The following is a 13,050-nucleotide window of genomic DNA, read 5'->3' as shown; positions in this document are numbered from 1 at the left end:
TCAAAATCAAAATGAGAAGATTGCGCAGAACCGGTCCTTGTGAACACGACTGGTCACCAAGCTCCAGGTGGAATACTTTGTACCAACGTCTGTCTTCCATGGACCAGCCAAGTCTGTATGCAAAGAACCAGACTTCCCTGTATTCCTATGTCAGCATACTGCAAAAATGAGCATACCAAGGGAAACATCATGCAATGCTTTGCTGAAATCCATGTACACAACACCCACACTTTACCTTCATCAATGTGTTTTGTCACATCTTCAAAGAATTCAATAACGCTTGTGGCGCATGATCTAACCCTCACAAAGCCATGCAGACTATCTCTAATCAAAGCATTTATTTCAAATAATCATGAATCCCGTCTCATAGAATCCTCTCCAAAAACATTCCTTCCACCAACATCAGACTCACTGTTCTGTAATTCACTGGATTAAACTATTCCTTCTCTTGAACAAGGGGAAGAAATGCCATCCTTCTTTCATCTGGTACTTCTCAGGGGTCAGTGAGAACGCTAAGATTATTGCCAAAGAAGCAACCACTTTTTCCCTCACTTTGCGTGGATCCCGTCCGTCCCTGGTGACTTAGCTATCTTCATGGTATTTTCAAACCTTATTGGACGTTCTCCTCCTTAACATTAACTTATTCAAGCATGCTAGCATGATGTTCCTCCATACTTCCAAGCACCGTGCATTCAATTTCGATCTTATAAAATGAACGATTTCACACATTTCTAAATTGAACTTCAACTGCCAGTTCTCAGAACAATTCTGCGCCTGTTAATGTCCTATTGCTATCAAAGCAGCCCTCCACAATTCGAGCAACCTTTGTGCCATCGGCAAACTTACCAACCCACTTTTTCAATTCGTCATCCAAATCATTTCTAAAAATCACAAAGATCAGAGGTCACAGAGAGATCATTGCGAAGACCACTGATCACCGACATTACGTGCAAATACTTCACATCTAGCCCATGGAAGCACCGTCTGTCTTCCATGGGCTAGCTAATTCTGTTTCCAGACAGCCCAATTGCCTGCATCCCTTGACCCCTTACCTTCCGAAGAAGCCGACCATGGAGAACATTATCAAACGCCTCACTAAAATCAATACAGACCACATCCATTGCTCTGCATTCATCATTTTTTATTGTTGTTGTTGCATCCCCAAAGAACTCAATAACGCTTGTGAGGCATGACCTGCTCCTTGCAAAGCCATCCTGAATACCTCTAATCGAGCTATGCCAGAAAACTAACTTGAACTTGTGCAGAAAATGTATCTGTCAAACTCATTGAAAATGACAGAGACAAATTATAGTTAAATTCAGCGCAATGAGTCGAAGACTGTGCTGATCAAACTCCGAGTTACAAAGCTACAACACAAGTGATCATCCAAGCGTCCCCATCACCTGAGCTCACACCAATATGCCGTTCACCCATCATGCCTGGAAATACTGGCGAATGTTGAAAGATGTAATCTATATGTCGTCATTTCAGCATTCTGAAAACCATGAACATGTCCTGCCATGTCATTATCTCTTAGACTCGTCCTCCCGTCGACAGACCAATCTCCTCCCATTTGTTGATATTTAAACTTTCCCACCAGCCCACACCTCTCTGCGGCAGTGATTGCCACAACACTGTCATAGCAGTAAAGTAACGCAGTTTTACTGAGTCACGGACTGCTGTCATTTGTGCAGCTCTGCGGTTTTGATGGATAAACATTTAAAGCTTCAGGTCAATCTGCTGCTGTGGTCTGCACAATGTCCCATTCTGGTGAGATTGCCGGGTTTTAGATAAGATTAGATATCCTAAAGTGTGGGAACAGGCCCTTCGGCCCAACAAGTCCACACCGACCCTCCGAAGAGTAACCCATCCAGACCCATTTCCCTCTGACTAATGTACCTAACACTATGGGGAATTTAGCACGGTCAATTCACCTGACCTACACAGGTTTGGAATGTGGGAGGAAACTGGAGCACCCTGAGGAAACCCACACAGACCCGGGGAGAATGTGCAAGCCCCACACAGTCCGTCGCTCGAGATTGGAAGTGAACCAGGTACCCTGTCGCTGTGAGGCAGCAGTCCTAACCACTGAGCCACCCCGCTGGGTATTGTCGTGAAGCGCACTAGCCGTGTCTCCACAATATCCCAGCCTGAACAAGTATTTAATATGGGGTTATGGTTTCCGGGCCAGTTCTCTGAGGCGTACTGAAAATGTGATGAGCTGAAAATGTGTTGCTGGAAAAGCGCAGCAGGTAAGGCAGCATCCAGGGAACAGGGGAATTGACGTTTCGGGCATAAGCCCTTCTTCAGGAATCCTGAAGAAGGGCTTATGCCCGAAACGTCGATTCTCCTGTTCCCTGGATGCTGCCTGACCTGCTGCGGTTTTCCAGCAACATATTTTCAGCTCTGATCTCCAGCATCTGCAGACCTCACTTTCTCCTGAAAATGTGATGAATCTAACAATTTCAGCTGATCTGGGAATTACGTTATCTTATGTTCTCATTCCTGTGAATGGACCCTCTTTCTCTCACTCGAATAATGTTGCAGTATGAGCATGTGTAGCACATCTTGTTCGCTGTTACCCAGTAGCCTGATATCCGCCATAGCCTCTTCATTCAGAAGCAGTCAACCATCCCCATGTCTTCAGGTGTGCACACAGAACGAGAGGATGGCCTTGCAGATAAAGTTTTAAAAATCACACAATACCAGGTTATAAAGCAGCAAGGTAATTTGGAAGGATAACCGTTGAGAGTGCTCCTTCTCCAAGTGCCAAGTGGGACAGGATCATAGGATACGAAATTTATCCTGAAATATCAAAGTGCCTTAACACTGATGTGATGTACTGAACAAACCTAAATTGCTGTTAAGTCTTTAATCATTTAGAATATGGTTGCATGTGTTTAATCATCAATATCTAAATCTAAGAACTTCTTTCAAGTCACATTCCCAAAATAACATAACGTTTTATAAAACTAGGTTGGCATCTCAGCTCAAATAATGCATATAGATGTGGACATTGAGCCTGTCTGTATCCAAGCCTTAGAGTCAGATTGGTTACATTTCGAAACCAGGAATTTTACTTTCAAATAGGCATGTGGGAATCCCTCGTCAGGTCCACACCCCCCACCAACCCAACCTCCACTCTCGGCACCTTTCCCTGCAACCGCAAGAAATGCAAAACTTGGGCCCACACCTCCCCCCTTACTTCCCTCCAAGGCCCCAAGGGACACTTCCATATCTGCCACTAATTCACCTGTACCTCCACACACATCATCTATTGCATCCGCTGCACCCGATGTGGCCTCCTCTATATTGGGGAGACAGGCCGCCTACTTGTGGAATGTTTCAGAGAACACCTCTGGGACACGCGCACCAAGCAACCCAACCACTCCGTAGCCCAACACTTTAACTCCCCATCCCACTCCACCAAGGACATGCAGGTCCTTGGACTCCTCCATCGCCAGACCATGGCAACACGACGGTTGGAGGAAGAGCGCCTCATCTTCTGCCTGGGAACCCTCCAACCACAAGGGATGAACTCAGATTTTCCAGTTTCCTCATTTCCCCTCCCCCCACCTTGTCTCAGTCAAATCCCTCGAACTCAGCACCGCCTTCCTAACCTGCAATCGTCTTACTGACCTCTCCGCCCCCACCCCATTCTGGCCTATCACCCTCACCTTGACCTCCCTCCACCTATCGCATTCCCAAAGCCCCTCCCCCAAGTCCCTCCTCCCTACCTTTTATCTTAGCCTGCTGGACACACTTTCCTCATTCCTGAAGAAGGGTTTATGCCCGAAACGTCGATTCTCCTGTTCCTTGAATGCTGCCTGACCTGCTGCGCTTTTCCAGCAACACATTTTCAGCATGTGGGAATACAGCCTGGTTTTGTATGATTTTAAACCTCAACCAGTCCGAAAAATGGATATCCACATCTCGGATAAAGGCTCCTACAATGAGACACGGCTCAAACCACCTCCCCTTTCAACACTCCCCACTGCCAAACAACCACTTCAAAATATCCCGTTTGTACTGAGAGCAAAGGTGCCACTCGGATCATCAGGGAGCAGATCATCAGTGAGATGGAGCAACAATTCCAATGCCTTTAAAGTTGAGACAACTCTCCAGCACACACTGAACCGGGAAGTGCTAAAATCGTTCTCCATTCATATCATATACAGCCTTTCATTCTTCCTGGAAAGAAATCTCAAATTCGCAGCTCCCTGCATTTAGGGGAAGTGATGGCCCAGGGGTGTTATCATTGGCCTGTTTCTCCAGAGAGCCGGGAAATGCTGCAGGGTTTGCATCTCACAGGCTAACTCCAACAACGCCCCCCCCCCCCCCCCCCCAAACCAAGGCAAAAAAGTACATTTTGAATGCAATAAATATCTGGACAAAAGAAACTAATTACTATTACAAATCGATTACCAATTGTTGCTAAAACCCAGCTCGTTCACTGACATCGTTTTTGATAACAAATTGCTGTCCCAACCTGGTCTGATCTACCTTGTGACCCCAGACCCACAACGAAGTGGTTGAGTCTCAACAGCCCTCTGGGAAATTAGGAAGGGCTAATAAATACGGCCGAAACTAATGACACCCTCATCCTGTTTTTTTTTTTTACCTTTCCAACCATCTATGTATCTACCTTCTGTCAGATTCGTTCTAACATCTCTTTCTCCTTCTGGGTCTCCATTTATCTCCCAAGCTCTCTTCCCTCCGTCTCTCTTTCTTCCCTCCCTCTCTCTCTCTTCCCATCGCTCTTTTACTCCTACATTCTGTCCTCCCTCTCTCTGATCTCTCTTTCTTTCTCACCTTCTCTCCGTCCTTCTTTCTCTACCCTGCTATCACAACAGCCTCTATCCTTCGAACACATTCGCTCTGTCCTATTCCCTCTCTTGACCATCTCTGTCCCCTTCTCTGTTGCCCACTCTATGTGTTCATCTCGCTTGTCAACTCCATCTCCAAGCCCCGCAACTCTCACACCCTTAATTTCTCTCTCTTCCCTCTCTTCCAATTGGTTTCTCAATCGTGTGCACCATCTCTCTCGCTGGCCATCACTTCTCCCTCCCCCGAATCCTTTCTCATTCCCCTGAAGTTTCATCACCCCTCACCCAATTCTCCCTCTGGCCCACCTCTAACACGGCCCCTTCCGTCTCTCTCACCCCACTCTCTCTCTTGCAACCTCCTATCAAAACGTTCTCTTTTTCTCCCCTCTCTATTCCATCCATCACTCTTTGTCCCTCCTTTCCTGCATCTCGCTCTCTCGCCCCCTTCGCTCTTCCTCTTATCTCTTTCTCTTCCCTTTATTCAGTTTCACTCCATTTAATTCATGACCTATCTCTCATTCTATTTCTCCACCTTCTCCGTCCCTCTCCCTCTGCCCCTCCCTCTCTCCCCCATGCATTGCCTCTCTCCGATCCCTTTCTGTCTCTCCATCGTCCTGCCCCCTCTTTGTTTCCCTCCCAATCCACTCCTCCACCTGTCTACTTACCCCTCCTTCTATACCCCTCTCTGCTGTCACCTCTTTATCTCTAAACCCTCCGCGTTCTGTCGCCATCTTTGACTCCCTTCTACTTGTTATGTTTCCCTCTCTCTCGCTCCCTCCCAGTCTGTGATACTTCATCCACTACTCTATCCCACCCTCTCCAACCTTGTGTATTTCTGTCTGTTGCCACATCTCTCTTTCTTTCTCTCCCATCCATCTCTCTATATCCCCTCTCGTTTTGTCTCTCTTCTCCACGCTTTCTCAAAAATTCTCTCTCATCTCTCTTTCATCCCACTCTCTCATCTCACTCTATTTCCCACCACCACCACATAGTCTACTCTTTTTTCCCCTCCCACGGCAACTTCCAGTCTCTGTCACTCTGTCATTCACCCCACACACACATTCGACTCTCATATTCCCTGTCAATTTCTCCACTCGCTCTTGCTTACCCTCCCTCGCAACCAACGCATCTGACTCCCTCTGGCCTCTCTCCTTCTCTTTCTCTCCCGCCCTTCCCGCTCTCTTGTCCTACTCTGTCTCTCACCAATTCCAACTTTACTCTCTTTCTACCTCCACCGCCTCGCACTTTCTCAAAGACAGGCCCTTCGATCCTCCAATGCTGCGCTGATACAGATACTCTATCTAAACCTGTCGCCTATTTTCTAATGACCTGTATCCCACTGCTCCCTGCCCATTCATGGATCTATCTAGATTCATTTTCGATGACCGCTATCGTGCCCATCTCTAACACCACCGCTGACAATGCATACAACCGCCTTCTGCATAAAGAAATTTCCACACATATCTCTAATGACAATAATCCTAATCTACTGCACATATCTTGATAGCTAGCAGCCCCTATAACCGAAAACATCCTGGAAAACCTCCTCTGGAACATATCCAAAGCATCTTTACTCTTTTGGCAATGTGGTGACCAGAACTGTACGCAGTATGCAAAGTCTGGAGAAACAACAGTCCTAAAAACGGTAACATCACCTGGCAACACTCGCACTGGATACCCGGTTCAATGAAGGAAAGCATGCCGTATGGCTTCTTGACCACTTTATCGACCTGCGTTGCCACCTTCAGGGTACAATGAACCTCCACGCAAAGATCCCTTTGTACAGCAAATTTCCAGATAATTTCCATTTACAGTGTGGTTTACTTCTGAATTGGATCTTGCAAAATGTATGACCCCGCATTTGCTCCAATTGACCTCCATCTACCATTTCTCTTACCAACTCTCCAAACTATCTGCATTCTGCTGAATTCCCCGACAGTCCCCTTCACTATATGCTACTCCACAAGTCTTAGTGTCATCTGCACACTTCCTAATCAGACCACCGATACCTTGCTTTGGATAATTTCTGTATATCTTCAAACAGCTGTCGTGCCAATATTGATCATTCTGGAAAAACATTGGTCTCAGTCTTCTATTTTAAGAAACACCCTATCACTACTGCACTCTGTCTACTGCTGCCCAGCCAGTTCTCTGTTCATGTAGCTATTCCATCCTTAATCCATGTGACTTCACTTTCTCCATCAGCCAACCATGGGGAAGGTTATCAAACGCCATACTGAAGTCTGTATTTAATATATGACAACTCCAGCCCTTCCCTCATCAATTAACTTTGGCACTTCCTCAAAGAAGTTTATTAAGGAGGTAAGACAGACCTCCGCTGCACAAAACCATGTGGCACTTTACTGGTTAGCCGATTTTCTTCCAAATGTAAATGATCCCAAATCCTCAGTATTTTCTCCAGCAGCCTCCTAACACTGACCTTTGGCTCACCAATCTATAATTAAGGTGATCATCCCTGGTACACTTCTTAAACAAGGGCAACCGTTAGCAATTCTCCAGTGTTGCGGGACCTCATCCGCGTTCAACGATGCTACAAAGATATATGTTAAGGCTACAGTCATTTTCTCTCTCCCTTCTCTTAGTAACAGATCCCCTCCGGACATGGTGACTTTTCAACCTTAGTGCCTTTAAGAGTACACGAATTTATTCTCTCCTAATGCCGACTTGACTGAGAGTGCTCAAACATTTTTCCCGAACCTCAACATCCGTCATATTACATTATTCTTGTGAATCCCAATTTTATGTACTCATTAAGAATCTCAACCATTTTGCCTGACTCCACGCCTAACATTCCTCTTTTGTCCTTGGGTGGGCCAAACCTTTTCTACAGTTTCCCTCTTGCTCCTTATAAATGAATAAAAGGCTTTGCGATTTTCCTTGGCGCTATTTGCTGAAGATCCCTTTTTACTTTCTTAATTGCTTATGTCAGATTGATTTTACTTTCCCAATATTCTTCCAAAGCTTCGTCTATTTTCGATCGCCTAGACTTTATGGGGTTTTTTTTCTGTCCAATCCCCCGTAATCTTGACATTTCTATCCCTCATTTTCACATGTCTGTACAACACTCTAACCAATCTCTCTTTCAAAGCCTTCCACATACCAAGTGTGTTTTTATCTTTAAACAGCTGCTTTCAATCCATGTTTCACAGATCCTCCAGAAGTTTGCTATCATTGGCCTTCCACCAGTTTAACACTCTTCGTTTAGACCCACTCTCAACTTTGTTCCTGAGTATTCCAAAAGTTAAGAATTGTGAGCACTGTTCCCAAATAAATCCCCTACCGAATCTTCAACCACCGTTCTAGGATCGGTCCCCAACACCTGTTCCAATGTGGCCCCTTCACCAGTTGGAATATTGAAATACTTCATAAACATCTCCTGGATGCTCTCAAAAAATTCGTTCCATCGAATCTTCTAACACGAAGTGAATCTCAGTAAATGTCATGGAAAACAAAATCTCCGATCAGCACCACCCTGTGATTTGTATCTCAGCGCCAATATTTTTATCACACTCTTTCTATTTCTGAGCTCCGCCCATATTGTTTCAATGTACGTGTCGTACATAATGCTCTCCTTCAGCACAGCAGTGATATCATCTCCGAACTCGAATGCAACTCCTCCACACCTTTTTACCTCCCTCTTTATCCCGCCTGAAGCATCTAAATCTTGTGCTATTAGCTACCAATCATGCCTGGCCCTGACCAAGTCTGAGTAATAACAATGACGCCATAAGCCCAGATATTAATCCAAACACTAAGTTCATCTGCTTTGCCTACTACATCTCTCGCATTAAAACAAATGCAAGTCAGACTAACTGTCCCTTTGCGTTTTTCATCCAGTTCATGCCCACTGTACGCCTGAGTCACATTGACTTCACAATGGAACAAAGGTAACCGAACAGAAAATATGACAAAGTAATAAGGCCATTCTGACCTTGATATTGCGCCGACCTGCGAAATTAATCTGATGCCTATCTAACGTGCAAAATTCCATTATTATCCATATGTATGTCCAATGCCCACTTAAATCCCCTAAACTTCGGTGAATCTACTATCGTTGAAGGCAAACTGTTCGACGCCCTTCCTACATTCAGTGTAAAGAAACTACACCCATATCTGTCCTAAATCAATCACCCCTCAATTTAAAGCTATGTTCCCTCCTGCTGGCCTTCACCATCTGCTAGTAAAGACTCTCACTGTCCTCCTTATCTAACTCTCTGATTATCTTATATGTCTCGATTATGTCCCCTCTCAACCTTTTCTCCAAAGAAAACAGCCTCAGTTCTCTCAATCTTTCTTCATAAGACCTTCCTTCCATACCAGGCAACATCCAGATAAATCGTCTCTGAAACGTTGCCGCAGCTTCTACAGTCTTCGTATCATGAGCTAACCAGAACTGCACGCAAAACTCCAGGTGCGTCTGTGCCAGTGTCTTGTACACATTAAGGATGACACCGTGGCTCCGAAACTCAATCCCCCACCAAACACGCCAACACACTACATTCCTTCTTAACAACCCAAGCAACCTGGGTGGCAACTTTTAGGGTTTTATGCACCTGGACACCGAGATCTCTCTGTTCTTCCAGACCGCCAGGAATTTTACCATTAGCCCAGTACTCCACATTCCTATTATTTCTTCCAAAGTGAACTATCTCACATCTTTCCGCATTAAACTCCATTTGCCACTTCCCAGCCGAGCTCTGCATCTTGTCTTTGCCCCTCTGTAACCCAAAACATCCTTCAGCACTATCCAAAACTGTGTCGACTTTTTTGCCATCTGCAATTTTACTTATCCATCCTTCTACACCCACCTCCAGGTCATTTGTCAAAATGACAAACAGCAGTGAACCCAAATCAGATCCTTGCAGCACATCACTGGAAACCGAGCTCCAGGACGAACATTTCTCGTCAACCACTACCCTATGTGTTCATTCACCATCCAATTTCTGATCCAAATGGCTAAATCACTTTCAATTCTGAAGCTCCTTATTTTTTACAATAGCATACCATGTGAAAGCTCATCACACGCCTTACTGAAATCCATATAGACCACGTAAACCGCCTGACCTTAATCTACCTGTTTTGACACCTTCTCGAAAAACCCAGTACGATTATTAACCATCACAAAATCGTGTGGTCTAGCCCTGATCAAATTATTCCTTTCCAGATGATTATAAATCCTATCTCTTATAACATTTTCCAACACCTTACCCAAAACTGAAGTGAGGCTCGCTGACCTATAATTACCAGGGTTGTCCGGAATCCACTTCCTGTCCTGCTCGTTCAAAACTTTGTATGCTACTTTGTTCCTGTCCACTGAGCTCGTCATTTGATTCGCATTTCTTTGCCACATTAGTTTAAATCCCCATCAACAGTGTTAAAAGCCACCCCCTCCCCCACCACCCAGGACATTGATTCCAGTCTGGCCTAGTTGCAGACCTACTGATTTATAATAGACACCTCACCCCTAGAATCTGTTCCAATGTCCCAACGGTCTGATCGTATCCCTCCTGCACCATGTCTCAACACATGCATTCATCCTGCCTATTCTTTCATTTCTATTCTGACTAGCACGTGTCACTTGTAACAACCCTTATGTTACTACCCCTGAGTCATTCTTTTTGATTTGGCTCTAACTCCCTAAGTTCTGACAGACTGTCCTCAATCATATGCTTGCCTGTATCACTGGTAAATATATGCACAACGGCAGCTGCCTGTTCACCCTCCCGGTTCACTATGATGTGCAGCTGTTCTGAGGCATCCCTGACTCATGCACATGGAAGTGAAAGGTTGTGGTGCTGCAAAAGCATAGCCTGACACACAGCATCCGAGGAGAAGGAGAATAGATGTTTCGGACCGAAGACATTCACCACGAATTAGCCTCATTCCTGATGAATGGCTTATGCCTGACACTTCAAATATCCTGCTCCTCGGACACTGCCTGAAAGTCTGTGTTTCTCCAGCGCCATACTCTTAGCGTCAAATCTTCAGCATCTTCACCCCTCACTTCCTACGTGCACCTGTAAGGCAACGTACCATTTGTGTGCCTTGATTTCGATCACAAAAGAGCCCAGCTACTCACCTTCCAATTTTGTCAAATCTCTAACTTTCGCAGACCGCAATGCGATCGCTCCACTGAGCTTCTAGCTCTCACTGTTTCCGCTGCCGTTGAATATTGTGGTGGCTGACAATCAAGGTGAGTCCTTTCTGAGGAAAATTCACCTCCCCAGCAGACGCCTGTCCTCGAATTCACCGCTCCCGCTGCTGCTGAAAATGTTTTTTTCTTAAACTTCGTAACTTGCAATGTCTTCCCAGAACCAGAGCAGATTACATTGTGAAGTCCCACACTTACAGCTCTAACAATCTTCATTAGATGTTATACAATGCAAACACTAATTTCAAAATTATTTTACATTTACTCCATGGCAATTTACCTGGATATTTAACAACGTCATTGGAGAAAACCAAAATTCCAGTGGCAACATGAGATTACCCCACTGCATAGAGTATATGGTGATTTGTGATTAGCTTCACTTATCCTGCACTCCAGACTAGATTTCTATTTCACTCGAACCTGAGCAGTGAGTTTCAGATGCCAAGAGTAATGGTAAATTATCGAGAATCAATGATGCCTTCTTCCATAAGTTTTGACAATTGTGTTTATAGGAGAGGGAATCAACAAACTTCCTTAACTCAGATTTGCAAAAGATAAAACATTGTAGAGACATATATCCTGAAAATGAACACACACAGATGCAAACAGACACAGGCACAAATATTGTTGGATAATTCACAGATGCTGCTTCAAATGAAGAAATGGGGTGTACTTTTTTTACTGTTCTTCAATAGTAAGTTTCTTTCTCTGTCAATGACGATGAATCACCCAAATGCTGAACCCTTTATGGAGAGCAGCATGACCAAACTAAATACTGCTAACAATTGACAAACACAGAGTGTAGAAGCTGACTGTCCCACGACGCGCTGCCAGACCTCTAATAGCTCAGAAGTGAAACCATCCCCAAATCCAGACGTCTCCACTAAATCTAGCTTCCTTTTGCAAATTGGGCAGAGTTCATTACGAACTGTAGATGACCGCATCAATATGAAAAGATTCTCATGCACGCCTGAGGGGATGGGTAAAACTCCATGACAGTTTTGGTCTCGATGCCGCATTCCCTAACTAAATTCTGTGCTCAGTATCAACACACACTCTCTCACCCATTGGAATCTGTCTCATGTGTCCGAAGTCACTGTTCCCTTCAAGAAAATCTTTTCCACATGACATATTGTGAGTGGCTTCAGCATTGTGGTAATGGAAAATTAAATTCCTGCCTTGATTTACAGCATATTTCACAAGAAAAGTTTTGCGTCTGTCCAATGTGCAATATCCATCGTCTGGGCAAAGAAGTTTGATGTAATTGAGTGATGGTAATCCTCACGCAGCGGAGTTACAAATGTTTCATCAAATCCTAGTTAATTTAAAAGCACCCCATATTTGTTCATGATGTTCCGTCGGCCTTTTGGCATTTCAGACTGTTCGCACTTCTCCAGCTCTCCAATCAAATGGCTGCAGAATTACTCAGTGAATGCTGAGATTGAATAGTCTCCCTCAGCTGGCATGGAATTACGGAACAAGAAACGAATCCCACATCATGGAGATCAGTTGCAAATGAGTTTCTCCTTCACCCGCTCTCCATCCCGTTAACAATTCTCTCGCTCTCTCTCCTCCTCCCTCTCTCCTTCTCTGTGCATCAAGTCTTTCTTCCTCCTCAGTCTCAGTCTTGCAGCCTCCCCCTCGCCTCTCTCATCCTCTCTCACCCACAAGCCCATTATTCGCTACGTCCTTTCCCTCTACCCCTCGCAACTCTTCCTCCATTTTTCTTCCCCCCCCCCCCCCCCCCCCCCCATCGCTGAAAGGCAGAGAAAGGATTTAACAGAATGAGTTTGGTGATAAAGTGTTTTAGTTATACGAACATGCCAGACAGGCCGGGAATTTTTTTTTTTAAATGGACCATTAATATTAGAGGTTTATAAAGTCATTTACCGCATCAATAGGATGAAGAACAAGTACTTTCTCCAAGACTGAGGGAATTTAAAACTCGGGTGCATAGTTTTGAAGGTGAAAGGAGAAGATATTAAAAGGACGTGAGGGTCAACATTTTGCACAGTGAATCGTGCATGAACAAACTCTCAGAGAAAGTGGTCG

At 44.8% G+C, this 13,050-nt stretch overlaps 1 pseudogene; it reads right to left on the bottom strand.

Moving 5' to 3' along the window:
- Window positions 1-11,723: 11,723 nt before the first annotated feature.
- Window positions 11,724-12,464, bottom strand: LOC122562439 (2-oxoglutarate and iron-dependent oxygenase domain-containing protein 2 pseudogene; annotated as a pseudogene).
- Window positions 12,465-13,050: the final 586 nt, after the last annotated feature.

The sequence above is a fragment of the Chiloscyllium plagiosum genome, unplaced genomic scaffold (assembly GCF_037043375.1).
Source record: "Chiloscyllium plagiosum isolate Xiang-an unplaced genomic scaffold, Cpla_swu_hap1 HiC_scaffold_20, whole genome shotgun sequence".
Taxonomy (NCBI): Eukaryota; Metazoa; Chordata; class Chondrichthyes; order Orectolobiformes; family Hemiscylliidae; genus Chiloscyllium; species Chiloscyllium plagiosum.
This window is presented reverse-complemented; position numbering and strand designations above follow the sequence as displayed.